Raw genomic sequence first — 16,761 nt, 5'->3', positions numbered from 1 at the left:
TCTGGTGAGAGCAAAACTTCGAGTACCTGGAGTCAGGAAGTCAGTGGATGAAGGTCTCTGGGCCCCCAACGATGGCCAGGCTATAGCTCTGGCATCTGTGTGGTCCTGGGGCTGGGGGCCATCATCTGGAATCAGGCTTTTAGAAAGGGGCTGTGTCTTCACTTTCCATATGGATCGGAAGGCAGAGATGCAGGCTGGCCGCTGAGATGAGGTGGCCCTGGGGAGGCATCCCGCCAAGGTTCACCAAGCACAGGGGCTCCTCTGTGCTGCTGTTGGCATCCTTCAGACTGTCTTGGGAATTGGTGCTGGTCACACTGCCAGGCCTGACAAGGAGAAAGAAGCTGGAGGTCCAAGGTCTTTGAGGGGCCTAAATCCCAAAGGAACCCACCAGTAAGAAGCAGCTCCTGCTTTGGGTCACTCTGTTTCAGAGGACATTTCTTTCATTGGGAAATAGGCACTCCCAGCAATACCCACCCCTCCTTTTTCCTTTACTGTTTTTTTTTTCTCCTTAATTTTTCCAAATGTTGTTCCTCCCTTTCCTTCTCTTCCATTTTGTGGACAACTCATAAAAAGCCTGAGAGAAACACAGTTTATGTGTATGGATGTGATAATGGTGGATGGGCCATGTCAGAGATGGTTAGGCTGGGGCTCCCAGGTTGTAGGAAGCACTGTGACTCCCCCAGGCTGCTCTGCCAAGGCCTGGCTGGGAGGGCAATGGCACATCATAACCTTTAAATGCAAACTTGATGGAGGAGAGAGATGAAATCATAGAAACAAATTAGATGTATCTATAGGGAGTGTTCAACTGGAGAAAACAAGCATTTCTTACTAATTAGAGTTCAGGGTGCTTCATTATTAGCTTCATTACAAGGGGAAGAATACAGCAGCCTCTTTGGGGATTCACTGGGCTGCCTTTTTCCTTTAAAAAGTGTAATTGTATTTATGGTGGAGGAAGAAGCAGGAATTGCTCTTGGTAACTTTGTAGAGCACCCAGGGATTTAAAGCAGAGTTTGGAGCAAGGTAGAGGAGAGGGAGAGATGGATTGGTGAGAGGGCACTTAGAAGCCTCATTCCTTGATGATAAAAAGGAGGTGGGAAAACCTCTGGTGGGGATGGGAACCTCACTTCTCAGGCCAAGATTGAGGAATTGGGAATGACAGGAACAATACTGATCAGAAAACCTGACTTTCTGGGAGATCTGATATTTGACTATTTTAACTTTTGTGTCAAAAGGGTAAAATGGTGGAATGCAGATACAGGGTAAAGGTCTGACAAAACTTGTTTTCCAGCATACACAGGACCTTCTCATCGTGGGCCAGGGAAAGGCTGGGTTGAGTGTGGCCTTAATTGGGCCTGGTTGGATGCACATTAACTTCTGTCCGGGCAGGGGTGCTGGTCCTGTCCATGGAAGATTATCAACTGACATAATGAACTTGGCTGTACAGTTCTGACTTCTTTACCTGTTGCCGCTGCCGCAGCCCCGGGGCTCATGTCCAAAGTATAATCAGTCCCCCAGAAAACTCTGATCCAGGGTGCTTGCTCAAGGAAGTGACTTAACCTAAGTTCTGTCTAGTCAATCAAATTATCTGGTATTTAGTATTCTCAGGAAAGCTGAGAAAAGGTATTGTTTTGTGATGGGAGAGTTTATACCCAAGAGCAGGGGGTACAAAATCTCAATCATCTCAAATCAATGCTTGTTGTAACTTAATGAAAGGTCTAGAATTTTTGCTTTTTTCCTCCCAACCTGTCCTTTGCTTTCACTGCAAGTCTATGCTTAGTCCAACCTTCCTGAGGTACCTGGGACTTTAGATATGCAGGATAAAAACAGGAAAAAACAAACAAACAAACAAAAAAACCCCCAAAATGCAGGATATCTTCTTCTGGTTGGTAGATCTCATCCCTAATGGAGGCCTAATCCCTTTCCCTAGTGGACAGGGACCTCCCTGGTAATTGGGTGACCTGTGATTTATGAGCTCACTGAGCACCTATAGGAGGCAGCTCATTTTTATCTCCCTCCCTGCAGATTCCAAGAGGGTTATCATCAGGGTCTAAGCTCTTTGGCTTTTCACAGAGCGATAGCAGAATATTGGCAGTGGGATGGGAAGTTGGTTTTCTCTAGAAACTAGACTTGCGGGTACCTCAAGTCAGCAGCTAGCAGTTGTCTAGCACCTGGCACAGGTACTGTGGAGAAGTGAAAGCCTGAAGTAAGATGGGTCACCCAGCCATTAAATCAGGAATATATACAACTGTCAAGTGTATTTGCAAATTTGTGACCTTTCTTATCATTCTTCTGAAAGGTTTGTATCCTATTCCAAATGGCTTAGTGGGAAAGAAAGGAAGCTTCCAATGAAATGACTTTTTGGTCATTTTTTGGTGTCCTGCTATTTTTCCAAGGAGAAAAATCTTCATGGTTTTACAGTTTGGGATTTCAGAAGTGCGTGACAAAAACATGCCATCGGGGGAAAAAAAATTGATTCCAAAGCAAGTGTTGGTATGGTGTGAGTGGGTGGAACTACACTTGAGGTTGGATGGGATGGGCAGGCAGCTGCCTAGGGAAGGGATTCCCAGGCTTAGCAACTCCTTAAGTGCCTATGTGTAAACCTCTCCTACTTCAAAGAACTACCCAGCAAGTAGTTCCTCCCGTCATCTTTCTAAGGTGGTGGTCACCCAAGGAAGGTGCAGGGTCAGCACTCTGAGGCCTGGCGGAAAGGAGCTGATGGGGGCAGAACGACCTGTGGGTGAGAGATCCATTCCGTAGAAATAATGAGAGGAACAGATAAGGTTACCATTGGAATCTCCTCACATTGTAGGCATCGCTGGCCAGGACTGGGACCCAGAAAACATGATTCTTGAGAATAAGTGGGTTCTGGCAGCCTCCATTGGGAAAGCCACACATACACATGACTAGCAGTACTGCATCAATGTGTGTAGACTTGGGGAACTTGAGGTCCTAGAGTTTTGTGGTAGAGTTTACTGAAGCCATGCTTGCACCCCATTCCTAACCACCACCACCCACCCCACCAGGCGATAGAAGACCTCCCTCCAGCCTCTTGAGACCAACACCGGCTCCATTGGGACTTTAAATCTTAGAAGAGGGATAATGGGTATTAGGTGCTGTGGGATCACTGCGGGCTATGTATGATCTAAGTCCTGGGTTTGAAATTAATTGGATTAGAAAACAACTTCCTTTTATTATTTTTTCAAACCAACTAAATACCCCAAAACCAAAATGTAAAACCCCCAAACGTTTCATCCTTCTCCCTCTCCCTGTGGCTTTATTTGCTGGGTAGTGAAAAGTGCTCTCTCCAGCCTCCTTTGGGTTACCGTGCTGAACAAAGTGAGAAACCCAGAGAAGAAGGAAGCTGGTGCCAAAAGGGCTGGCCGCTGCCCCTCCCAGCTCTGCGTCCCCTGGCCTGCCCGGCTGCCTCACAGTCTGGGCCCCAGCCCAAGCAAGCAAAGGCGCCTTGACCAGCAACAAGCCCCGACTTTGTTGCTCCTGTGGGGGAAATGCTTTCTGGAGCCCAGGGATCTCCTCTGAGAACCACCTGTGCCTCTCGGCCTCCTGCCTAGCTTGGGCCTTCTGGCACAGGGGCCCCTGCATTCCAGCCAGCAGGCTAATGGTAGGGAGTGAGGGGTAGGAGACAGCTAAGGGGGCTGTGGTCAGTTTGAGGGGGCTCAAATTCCAGTCTGCCCCTTTAAAGCCCCAGGTTGGCTCAGTATCTCCTGAGGCCCTGGCCAGGTTAAATTTGTCCTGTCTGTCATCAGCCTTGACGGTAGCTTTCTAAAGTGGTCTACAGAATAGGGACAGGGGACCCAAGGCCTCACTTCTTACCCCATACTGCAAGGGAACAGTATAGGTTCCCTTTACTAGGCCATTTCCTTGATCAAGAATCTCAACTGATGCTCTATGGTCTGGCCAATGATGATGATCACAATAATGACAAGAGTGATTAGCACTTATAGAGTGCCAGTGAAATGCCAAGCACTATGCTGACAACTTTATACCTTATTTAATCCTCCCAGATAGGTACCATCATCATCCTCAGTTTACAAAAGGAAACTGAGACCTAAGAGAGGCTAACTAAACAGCCAGAGTCACATCTCTCATAGCCAACACACCCAGAGTTGGAGTCCTGGCATCTGACTCCAGAGTTCATGCTTTTTCACTTCCGTGCTACTCTGTCTGCTTCCCCGTCCTGTGCTGAGCTGTCTCATTTGGAATTAGAACTTGTTGATGGTCTTGAATTGTTTCCAACTTAAAAAAAAGAATTCAAGACTTGATTCTCTGGCTGGACCTTAAGCTGCCTAAGGGCAAGCCTATATGAATTTGTTTTTTCTTGAACACTCCAGCATCTATCACAGGGCTGGCTTGGAGAGCCCTTGGGTACTTGTTGAAGGAATGAAGCCCTGTCTTTGTCTGTTCCCCACTCAGGGATTGCCCAGGCAAAATCTTGTTTTGTGAAAAAGGGGTGGTGAGTCCCAGAGCGGGACCTTCTGTTTGTCCCAGGGAGGCAGCCTGTGCGTGTCTGAGGAAAAGGTGACGGGGAGAGGGTGTCCTGTACAAGTGGGACACAAGACTGATGCAGGGGCACAGGAAGATGGGAAGACAGAATCCAGGCCAGATGGGACTGGGGAGCTGAGCCAGTTGTTCTGAGCAACCCGCTTCATGAATCTTCATGGGCCTCTCATCTCGCAGGCCTACTTGTCTCAGGCAGGTTGTGGGACTGGGCTGCCCCGCAAAGAGAAGAGGCTGTTCCATGCCGCAGTGGTGTGAGGGCAGGGTCTGGCTTCACATCTGAACTGTGGGTATTGAGACTAGTCACCCTTTTCTTTGTAGATTCTGCTATAGAGAATGACTTTGAAACTCTTTTGCAAAGGCTTGAGGTGGGGGTGAGAGTGTGGACAGTAGTTCTTAGCAGCCAGCCCAAGGCATTGAAGGAGCAGGCTGGGGTAGCACATCATAGTGCAGTAGTTTTCATGGTTAGATCTCAATGCCGAGCAAACAGGCAAAAAGTGTGACCTGACCACCACCTACAAACCATGTGCCAAACTGCTCCTACTGCCCACGGCCATGATTGCCCCTGAATATAGCTCACCTAGGCTGTCAGAGATTCCTCTGTATGTGGTGAGGTTTTGGGTGGCAAATGGAGGCATGATCTCATTTCTTTTGGCATGACTGGAGGACAGGGCTATAGAGCAGTGGCCTGTGCTATGGGCAGCTCAGCTGTCTTCCTTTTCATCAGTCCTGGGTTCTGCTGGATCATAATGTTATTAGTGGAGTAGCCTTGGAGAGTGCCTGGTTCTGGAGTTTCTAGACAGGGCTCTGAAGGTCGTGGCATTCCTGGGAGAATCTTTTTCCCTGAAGCTTCCTGACTCTGAGTTGCCCATGAAGGCCCAAAATATGATGTGAGCTGCAGCCCCAGGCCTTCAGAGGAGAGAGCAGAGCAGCTCCAGCACTGTGGCCACCCTGTTGCATAGCCCTCTCCCTTGGCCTATGGCTGTTCAGGTTCAATTCGCCATCTTTTTCCTATTCCTTGCTTCATAAATGCAGGGCTGTGGTGCTAAGTACAAGTCAATTGTCTTGAGTATCTCCACTTCCCAGAAAGCTCTTTGGCCTACTGACCCTGATTGGGAGATGCAGATTGGGAGGATGACAATATAGGTAATAGATGGCAGCACCTTCTTTCCCTTGTCCAGGCCCCAGTCCCAGCTGCCCCCACCAGTCCTGCTCTGGCTCACCACAGGGCCCAATTCAGAGTCCTCTTTTGTTTGGCTTGCACAGAGCAGCCCCAGCTCACCGTTCCCACATGCCAAAGTTTCCCCACCATTCACTGGGAAGGCTGAAAAGCCCCTCAGCTAATTGAGTTGGGCTGAAAATTACCATTTCCCTGTGTTCCCCTGCTGCTGAGGACATTTGTGTCACTGCTGTATTTAGGGGGAACAAAGGCCCCCTGTGGGGAGAGCCCAGGTACGAATGTGGGATGGGGGGAATAATTGCAGTCTCTCCAGGTGAAAGCCCCTGTTAAACTTCAGTAAGTCAATTAGGCTTTGCGGGGAGGGCAGAGACCCCCACAATAAACTGTTCCCACCAAGCAATTAAAGAAAATCATTTTAGCTTTGAGGACAGAAACTGCTTATTAGAAATTTTGTGGGCCCCCCCACTTCCCTACCCCAGGCCCCCTTAGGGATGAAACAACAAAACGCCTTCCTCAATAGAAGTGTTTCTCCTCCTTCCACTCATTGTGTGGCCTGAAAGCACTTACCGTGGGAGGGAAGAGGGAGGGACAGAGACTGGCCGAAGGGGGAGAAAACTGCAGGGGCTTAACACCTGGGCTAGTGCAAAATCACAACTGCCCAGTAAGTTTAGGTAAAGAGACCCCTGTGGGCACAGTGTGTCTACAGGATCTGTGTGGAGTTTCCTTGTGTGGGACATGTGTACCCACAGACCGCTGTCTGCTCCTTAGCACAAGTGGAGATGCAATGCAGTGCATGCATATGTGTGTAGCATCCTGGGTGCCCCCTTACCGAAGGGAGCAAACGCGGCTGTGTGTATGTGTGTGTGTGCCTTCTCAGCAAAGGATGGCAAGGTCAGGACAACCCAGCGGGCATGTACCTCTTCCCAAGGCTGTGACTGGGCCCATGTTCCCTCTCTTCCCAGGGGCTAAATCCCAGCACCTGGGAGTTGAGCCACAGCACAGCTTTCCACCTTGGACAGTTGGCAACTGAAGGCTGAATGGCCAGCAGCCACCTACTGGGCCTGGGTTAGGAGTGATGTGCGAGGAATTGAAGGGTAGACACACTAATCTTTACAGTCTTGCTCCCATGTTGTTTGGATGAGGTGAGGTGTGGAGACTCAGCAGTAAAAGAATCAGTGGTCTGGGCTGACACCTGCTTCTTGGTCTCCAGTTTGGCTGATGTGGCTTATGAGAGTCTCCTGTTGGCAAAGCCCTGCCTTCTCCTATTTCTGAGGAGTAGCACAAGTTGGAAAGATAAGGTGATCTTATTTTATATTATTTGGGGAGGATGGCAGGGAGGAAAGTTGACCCGTGCATCAGTAGTCTATAATCTGGTAGTTTACAGGTGTGTATGTATATGCGTACCCCCAGATCACAGGTAGTATAGGCATCATGCCCAGCCCTGCCCTAAATCTTGGCACTTTAAAGGAGGGCCTGGTGGCACTGATGGTGGGCATGGCATTGATTCAGGCACTGCCCTGGCCCCAGTGCTTCCCTGTGGCTCATGATGTGTTTGGCCTTTATTCCAATGTTCCAAAGAGGTGAAATTAAACATCAAGGGGCAGACTTTTCCCAGAAAGCAAATATGCTGTTATTTGCCTACCAAGGAGGCTTAGGAGGTAGAATTTGGTGCCTACAGACTGACAGTGGGGAGGCGTGTGGGCTGTTGACAAAGTCCTGAGCAAGAGCATGGAGGAGAGGTTTTATAGAGAGTAAGAACTGCTTGGAACTTGGAGGTCCCAGAGGGGTGTTGTAGCTTGGAGAGGAGCAGGAAGGGGCAGCTGACTGTGGCAGGCTCTGCATAGTGGCTGCCTATAAGGAAATGGGACTTCAGAGGAACCTGAGGCTCAGATACTTGTCATGTTTTTTTGTTTTTTTTAATTTAAAAAAAAATAATAAAGATAGGGTCCCGCTATGTTGGCCAGGTTGGTCTTGAACTCTTTGCCTCAAGCAGTCCTCCCGCCTGGGCTTCCCAAAGTGCTAGGATTACAGACATGAGCCACTGTGCCTGGCCACTTATCATGTTTTGCTTCAATTTTTGAATGTGTATATATTCATAGAAATATATCCTAAACACATACACATGTGTGACTACTTTGTTTTATTTTTTTGAGATAGAGTCTCACTGTTTTCCCCAAGCTGGAGTGCAATGGCACAATTTCGGCTCACAGCAACCTCTGCCTCTCGGGTTCAAGCAGTTCTCCTACCTCAGCCTCCCAAGCAGTTGAGATTACAGGCGTGTGCCACCACACATGGCTAATTTTGTAATTTTAGTAGAGAGGGTTTTCACCATGTTGATCAGGCTGGTCTCAAACTCCTGACCTCAGGTGACCCACCTGTCTCGACCTCCCAAAGTGCTGGGATTACTAGTGTGAACCACTGTGCCTGGCCACATATGTGTCTATTGATGTTCTATACAGTGATATATTTATAGAGTTTTTATGTAACATAACATGTATTATTTTGATACACCATAATGTGATTTTCCATAAATAAGCTTTGGTTTCCTCGTACCTAATTTCTGATTTACAACTTCAAATGTCTTTCTAATTTGGGGCCAGGTTCATTTAAAAAAAGAGAGTGAGAGGGTTTCGGGGGACACACTTAAGGTGATGTGTGTTGTTTTGTTTTTGTTTTTTGGAGAAAAACAAAATCCTACATGCAATGTGAGAATTTTCTGCTTGGTTTCTCTTGTGTTTTGTGTTTGTGTGCGCATGTCACTCAGAAGGATTCAGAAGTAGAATATTTGAGTTTGCTCCTATAGTCAGATTTATTTTTCCCTTGGTTTTTGGGTCATTTGTACCAGGTCAGGGTGGAGAAGAGATAAAAGAAGTTGTAACAAAGAAGTTGTTTGGGGTTACAAAGAAAGACCACAGTCAATTGGTTTTAATTGTGGATGTGTATTTTTTACCTTTAATTCTGAAAATTTTCAAATATAAACAAAGAGGAAAATAGTAAAGTTAACCCCTGTGTTTTCCATCAGCATCTTAATTATTTTATGCATGCTTTTTTTTCCTTTTTTCCCTCTCAAAGATTCTCCTATTCATTTCTGCATGCTTTTAATTAAAATTAGATGAATACATAGAAAATATATTTAAATTATCTATCTCTTAAATGCCTGGCACTATGGTTGTTGCAAGTGGAAGGGTCGGCTGGGTGCGGTGGCTCATGCTTGTAATCCCAGCACTTTGGGAGGTGGAGGCGGATGGATCACCTGAGGTCAGGAGTTCGAGACCAGCCTGGCCAACATGGTGAAACCCCATCTCTACTAAAAATACAGTTATTAGCTGGGCATGGTGGTGGGTGCTTATATTTCCAGCTACTCGGGAGGCTGAGGCAGAAGAATCGCTTGAACCCTGGAGGCAGAGGTTGCAGTGAGTTGAGATCATGCCATTGCACTCCAGCCTGAGCGACAGAGTAAGACTCGATTTCAAAAAAAGAAAAAAAAGAAAAGAAAAAAGAAAATGGAAGGGTCTAGGTTGGGCGGGGTGGCTCACACCTGTAATCCCAACACTTTGGGAGGCCAAGGCAGTTGGATCACTTAAGGCCAGGAGTGTGAGTCCAGCCAGGAGTTTGAGACCAGTTGAGACCAACACAGCAAAACCCCATCTCTACTTAAAAAAAAAAATTGGCTGGGCGCGGTGGCTCATGCCTGAAATCCCAGCACTTTGGGAGGCTGAGGCGGGCGGATCATAAGGTCAGGAGATTGAGACCATCCTGGCTAACATGGTGAAACCCTGTCTCTACTAAAAATACAAAAAATTAGCTGGGCATGGTGGCGGGTGCCTGTAGTCCCAGCTACTCGGGAGGCTGAGGCAGGGGAATGGCATGATCCTGGGAGGTGGAGCTTGCAGTGAGCCGAGATTGTGCCACTGTATTCCAGCCTGGGTGACGGAGCAAGACTCCGTCTCAAAAAATAAAATAAAATAAAATAAAATAAAATAAAAATTAGCTGGGCATGGTAGCACATGCCTGGAATCCCATCTATTTGGGAGGCTGAGGCACAAGAATTGCTTGAACCCAGGAAGCAGAGGTTGCAGTGAGCCAAGATCATGCCACTGCACTCCAGCCTGGGCAACAGAGTGAGACTCTCAAAAAAAAAAAAAAAAAGAAAAAATGGAAGGGTTTGAGAGTAAACCAAACTCTGTCCCATTAGAATGAGTCATGTGGTTTCCAATAGAACATTCAGTCTCATCAGTCCATAAAAAGGGATTCAAGGGACCAAATCTCTGAAGATCAGGGCCTTGTCCCTTGAAGACTAGACTCCCATCCCTCAAGCAGCATCCTTGTTATTTTCTGTTGTCCAGACCATCTCCTCACCCCCTACTGGGAGTGGGCAGGTAGATTTTCCCTGGCACTGTTCTTGGGCGTTGGTATAAGAGAATACCTCATCTCCTTTCTGAAGTTCCAGGCCAGCCTGTGTGGTTCTGTTTCATCTGCTTTCCTAGAAGACCTAACAGGTAGATATTAATTCTGTGGTTGAAGTCTCTTCTTAGGCCCCAAGGTGTCCAGTAGAGGCCTGGCAAAGCCCTTTGCTCATCTCTCAGTGAGGACATTCAGATGGGTGAGAAGCCCAGAAGTTACTGAACCGAGGCTCTATATTACTTAGGACACATTTATTGTAAGTGACAGAAACCAAATTCAAATTCACGTAAATAAAACGGAATATTTGGCTCATGAAATCCCAGGCAAAGGTGAAAAACCAAGCCAAAGGCAGAACTGAAATACAGCCTTGGGACTAGCTGAACCCAGAGGCCACAGTGCTGCCGTGGCTTTATCCTTCTGGGGTGCTCATCTCTTTCTTTATTGCTCTTAGCTCCTTCCTTTCTCCAAGCTGACCAGCTTATTCCATGAGGCTGCCAAGAGCTCCTGAGTTTGGCAGCTGATTGCTTAAATCAGAGAGAGTGACTGGCTTCCAAAAATCCCAGGCCCGTTTTGGGTCAGCTGTTCATCTCTTGATTAATTAACTGTGGCCAGGGAGGGAAAGTCATGTAAGAACATGGTGGATCTCTCAGGAATCACATGTATGGAGGGAGAGTGTAGGGCACACAGAACAATAGGTGTCTACTGGTTTCATAAAGGTCAAATTACTCGATGATGTCCAATCCCAAAGTATGTATGTGAATGGTGACTGAGCTTAGAGACCTTGGCTACCAACTCTTAAACAAAGTGAAGAGTCTGATAGGAACTGTTGTACAGCCTTTGACTTCCTCCCCCTCACATTGTTACTAGTCAGCAAATCAGGGATTCCTCCTTTGTAAGCTGTTGATGATGTCCTTAGCAAAATCCCCCCATCTTCTAATGTGACATGCACAGAGAAAGAACCTGGTTGCAGACACCTGAGGTCGTATGAATGAGCAGTGGCCTAGCACCCTCCCAGAGGGGCAGAGAGAGACTGGAACCAAGCCCTGGGATGGCACAGGTCTGGCCTGCCCAGGCTTCCTCCAAAGGAAAATGATTAGCAAGCTGCATGATTTGGGATTAAACTGCAGGGAGTTGACACGTGCACCAGGGCTTGCTGCTAGCACTCCTCTACAAATGGAGCACTCCTTTCTTGTGAGGGATAGTCTTTACCTATTGTGTACACAGATACAGTAGGTCTTATTGTCATGGATCCTACTTCTGTAGTCTTGCTGTGTATAATCCATGATGCATAGCATCTGTTTACAAAGAGAGTGGTTATGAAGCAGAAGTTTAGGGGGAAAGCACTGTCAGAGCTGCAGGGAAAGTGGAATTCTCATAGGCAGCTGTTCCCAGGCTTTCACCACTCAGCAAGCCATCCAGGTAAAGGGCCTCTGTCAGGTCCCGGATGGAGCCAAGATACCGTGTGGCTTGTGCCGTAATCAGAATCACATTTAATTCAGTGTGCTACTAATATGCAACCCATCTTTCAGGTAATTTCAAAATGAGTATTTTAATTACCATTCTCCTTTTTAATTTCTCAATTTCTATTTTGTTGTTTTATACATAAGTGATATATAAATATGTTCTAATTGTAAAAATTCAAACAATTTAAAATACATAGAATAGAAAGGAAAAATCTCCTTCAGTGACCTGTGTCTCCTCCCGTTTTCCTACTCTTTTTTTTGCAGGATGTCTAGTATGTGTCATTCCAGATCTTTTCATTTGAAGCAAATAGCAGATATCATATAGTTTCATCAATATGTGTACATATATAGATATATGGTTCTGCTTTGTTTTAAACTCACATTATACATTTGTTCTGCAGCTTGAATTTCTCATCTCCCTATGAGGCTTGGAGGTCTTTTCATGTCAGAGCACCCAATCCTACCATATTCTTTTTGACTGCAGCATTCTAGTTCCACACCTTACAAACCACAGTTTGTAACCATCCTTCCACTGATGGATATGTAGGTTGTTTCCAGTGTCTTGCTATTACAAACAGTCCTTTAGGAAACATCTGTGTACTTGCATATTTTTACATATGGTCAGGTATCTTTCTAGGAAAGATGCTTAGAAAGAACATGCTGGATTGAGGAGGAAGTGCACCGAAAAGTTTTTAGGCACTGCCACATTGCCCTCCAGTTAGACCGTATCAGGTTCTATACCCGCAAACAGTGTGTACAATTACTCATTTCCTCTTATGAATACTGGGTAATATCCATTTTTTGAAAAATTTTGCCACTCTGATAGGTAAAAAATGATATCTAATTTAGGGAGTGAGTATAAAATAGTGATTAAGGGGTGGACTTTGCAGCCCACATGGCTGGGGTCAAATCATGAGTCCCTTTCCTACTAGCTGTGTAATGTTGGTGAGTTACCTCTCTATTCCTCAATTTCCTTATCTGTAAAAGGAGGGTAATTTTGGCTGTACAAACCTCATAGTGACCTTTTTTTTTTTTTTTTTTTTCTGAGACAGGGTCTTGCTTTGTCACCCAGGCTGGAGTACAGTGCTATGATCTTGGCTCACTGCAACCTCTGCCTCCAGCAATTCTTGTGCCTCAGCTTCCCAGGTAGATGGGATTACAGGCATGCACCACCACACCTGGCTAATTTTTGTATTTTTAATGGAAATGGGGTTTCACCATGTTGGCCAGGCTGGTCTCGAACTCCTAGCCTCAAGTGATTTGCCCACCAGCTGCCCAAAGTGCTGGGATTATAGGCATGAGCCACTACGCCTGGCTTATGGTGGCTTTTATTTTATTTTATTTTATTTTTTGAGATAGAGTCTCGCTCTGTTGCGCAGGCTGGAGTGCAGTGGCACGATCTTGCTCACTGCAAGCTCCGCCTCCCGGGTTCACACCATTCTCCTGCCTCAGCCTCCCAAGTAGCTGCGACTACAGGCGCCTGCCACCACACCTGGCTAATCTTTTTTTTTTTTTTTTTGGTATTTTTAGTAGAGACGGGGTTTCACCGTGTTAGCCAGGATGGTCTCGATCTTCTGACCTCGTGATCCGCCCACCTCGGCCTTCCAAAGTGCTGGGATTACAGGCATGAGCCACAGCGCCCGGCCCATGGTGGCTTTTTAAAAACGTTTTTATAGTGGAAAGTTTCAAAATTTACAAAAGTAGAATAATTACCAACTTTTGGCTAACCTTGCTCCATTAATCCCTACACACTTTCCCCTCCAATATTATTTTGAAGCAAATATCAGACATATAATTTCATCTATAAATATTTCAGTCTGTACTCTAAAAGATAGTGATACTTTTTAAATGTAATCATAGGCTGGGTGCAGTGGCTCATGCCTGTAATCCCAGCACTTTGGGAGGCCAAGGCAGGTGGATCACCTGAGGTCAGGAGTTCAGGACCAGCCTGACCAACAAGGTGAAACCCCGTCTCTACTAAAAACACAAAAAATTAGCCAGGTGTGGTGGCAGGCATCTGTAATCCCAGCTACTCGGGAGGCTGGGGCAGGTGAATCACTCGATTCTGGGAGGTGGAGGTTGCAGAGAGCCGAGATCGCGCCATTGCACTCCAGCCTGGGCAACAAGAGCGAGACTCCATCTCAAAAAAAAAAAAAAAAAAAAAGTAATCATAATACTATTATCATACCTAGAAAAATATTATCAAATATGTAGGAATGTCTTGAGCGTTAAGTGAACTAATTGGTAGAAAGTGCTTAGAACAGCACTTGGGCACACACTAAATACTATATGTGTTTGTAATTATTTTTGTTGTTTCTCCAAGTTGCAATTCTTTTTTGTTGTTGTTTGTTTTGTTTTGTTTTTGTGTTTTGGTTCTTTTTTTGAGATGGAGTCTCGCTCTCTCACCCAGGCTGGAGTGCAGTGGCTCAATCTCAATCTCGGCTCACCACAACCTTTGTCTCCTGGGTTCAAGTGATTCTCCTGTCTCAGCCTCCTGAGTAGTTAGGATTACAGGTGCACATCACCACACCCAGCTAATTTTCTTTTTTGTATTTTTAGCAGAGATGGGGTTTCACCATGTTGGCCAGGCTGGTCTTGAACTCCTGACCTCAACTGATCTGCCCACCTCAGCCTCCCAAAATGCTGGGATTACAGGTGTAAACCACCACACCTGGCCTAATTTGCAATTCTTACTAGAGGCTTAACATTATTTCTTATGTATTTGGCCATGTATATTTTTTCTATAAATTACTTGTTCAAGTTTTCACTCATTTATCTACCTTTTTCCCTGTGATTTATAAGATTGCTCTTTTTTCCCCCCCCAGGGTAGGGAGGAATGGGCTCCAAGACAGGATGCTGGATGGGTGCCCCTCCATCTCTCTTTTTTTTTTTTTCTGAGACAGGGTCTTGCTTGGTTGCCCAGGTTGGAGTGCAGTGGTGCAATCATAACTCACTGCAGCCTTGACCTCCTGGGCTTAAGGGAGAGGATCCTCCCACCTCACCCTCCTGTGAAATTGGGACCAAAGGTGCATGCCACTACACTTGGCTAACTTTTTTCATATTTTATAAAACAGGGTCTTACTTTGTTGCCCAGGCTGGTCTTGAACTCCTAGGCTCAAGCAATCTGCCTGCCTTGGCCTCCCAAAATGCTGAGATTATAGGCATGAGCCACCACTCCTGGCCTCCCATCACCTCTTTTAATATTCTCAGTATTAATCTTTTGACTATATATCAGCAGTCCCCAACCTATCTGGCACCAGGAACTGGTTTCATGGAAGACAGTTTTCAATTTTTCCATAGCCTTGGGGGTGGGAGGGGGATGGGTCTGGGTTTGGGATGATTCAAGTACATAATATTTATTGTGCACTTTATTTCTATTATTATTACATTGTAATATATAATAAAATAATTATACAACTCACCATAATGTAGAATCAGTGGGAGCCCAGAGCTTGTTTTCATGCAACTAAATGGTCCCATCTGGGGGTGATGGGAGACAGTGACAGATCCTCAGGCATTAGATTCTCATGAGGAGCCACAATCTAGATCCCTTGCATGTACAGTTTACAATAGGATTTATGTTCCTATGAGAATCTAATGCTGCCCCTGATCCAACAGGAGGTGGAGCTCATGGTGGTAATGCCAGTGATGGGAAGTGGCTGTAAATTCAGTTGAAGCTTGCTTGCCCACCACTCATCTCCTGCTGTGTGTCTTGGTTGCTAACAGGCCATGGACTGGTACAGGTCTGTGACCTGGGGGTTGGAGACCCCTCCTATGTATGGTAATTCCTTTCAGCTTGTTGTTTTTTATGTCTTCTGTTGTGTAGAAATTTTTGTTATTTGTAGGTTAGGTCTGTCCGATCACTACCTTCATGGCTTCAGAATTTTATGTTTATCTTAAGAATGTCTTTCCAAGATTATAAAACTATTTTCCTATGTATTTTTTCTTAGACCTTTATGGGTTTTCATACAGTTTAATGTTTATCTCCTTAATTTATCTGGGATCAATGTCTGCTAGTAGGTAGGCCTCTGATTTTTTTTTCCAAATGTGTATCCGATGGACCCTATACCATTTATTGATTAGTTCATTCTTTATCTACTCTCTTTAAAGACCACACTTAGGATCTATTGATTCTCTACAAGTAGATAGGTGTGGCTTTGGATTCGTTATTCTCATCCACTGATCTATTCACCTATTTCAGCATGAATATCATACAAAGTATGTTTTGATCCGGTAGAACAACTTCTTATTGTTCTTTTTCAGATAATTCTGGGTTATTCTTGTGGTTTTCCTCTTCTAGATGAATTTTAGAATCAATTGATTAAGTAAAAATCTTGAGTAGATTAAGTAAAAATTTGTATTGAATTTATAGATTAATTGGGGGAGAACTGACAGTTTTATAATCAAGATTTCACATCTGGTAATATGATGTTTCTAAACTTATTCAACAGTTCTATCTCCTTTAGTAAAGCTTTATATTTTTTATATGGATCTTTTCTAGTGATTTTTGTTTATTGGTTTTTTGTTGTTGTTGCTGAGACGGAGTCGCTCTATCGCCCAGGCTGGAGTGCAGTGGCCGGATCTCAGCTCACTGCAAGCTCCGCCTCCCGGGTTTACGCCATTCTCCTGCCTCAGCCTCCCAAGTAGCTGGGACTACAGGCGCCCGCCACCTCGCCCGGCTAGTTTTTTGTATTTTTTTAGTAGAGACGGGGTTTCACTGTGTTAGCCAGGATGGTCTCAATCTCCTGACCTCGTGATCCGCCTGTCTCGGCCTCCCAAAGTGCTGGGATTAGAGGCTTGAGCCACCGCGCCCAGCCTATTCTTAGATATTTTACAGTATTTAAATTCTTTTCGTGAATGGGTTTTTATTTTATTTTTATTTTATTTATTTATTTTTTGAGACGGAGTCTCACTCTGTTATCCAGGCTGGAGTGCAGTGGTGTGATCTTGGCTCACTGCAACCTCCACCTCCCAGTTTCAAGTGATTCTCCTCCCTCAGCCTCCCGAGTGGCTGGAATTACAGGTGCCCACCACCATGCCCGGCTAATTTATATATATATATTTTTTTAGTAGAGACAGGGTTTCACCATGTTGGCCAGGCTGGTCTCAAACTCTTGAACTCAGGTGATCCATCTGCCTCAGCCTCCCAAAATTCTGGGATTACAGGTGTAAGCCACCATGCCCAGCCTGGATTTTTAA

The 16,761-nt window shown here is 45.6% G+C and overlaps 1 protein-coding gene and 1 long non-coding RNA gene across 10 annotated transcripts in view; both read left to right on the top strand.

Annotated features, from left to right (window-relative positions):
- FBXW4 (F-box and WD repeat domain containing 4) overlaps positions 1-16,761 on the top strand; it is an 87,649-nt gene that overhangs the window by 46,994 nt on the left and 23,894 nt on the right.
- LOC144331282 (uncharacterized) lies at positions 5,120-9,199 on the top strand. The gene is made up of 2 exons (XR_013398320.1): positions 5,120-8,027; positions 8,973-9,199. It is a non-coding gene; the product is annotated as an uncharacterized LOC144331282 (long non-coding RNA).

This window comes from Macaca mulatta, chromosome 9 (genome assembly GCF_049350105.2).
Source record: "Macaca mulatta isolate MMU2019108-1 chromosome 9, T2T-MMU8v2.0, whole genome shotgun sequence".
Taxonomy (NCBI): Eukaryota; Metazoa; Chordata; class Mammalia; order Primates; family Cercopithecidae; genus Macaca; species Macaca mulatta.
Note: the sequence above shows the minus strand (reverse complement) of the source record. Positions and strands in the feature narration are given on the sequence as shown.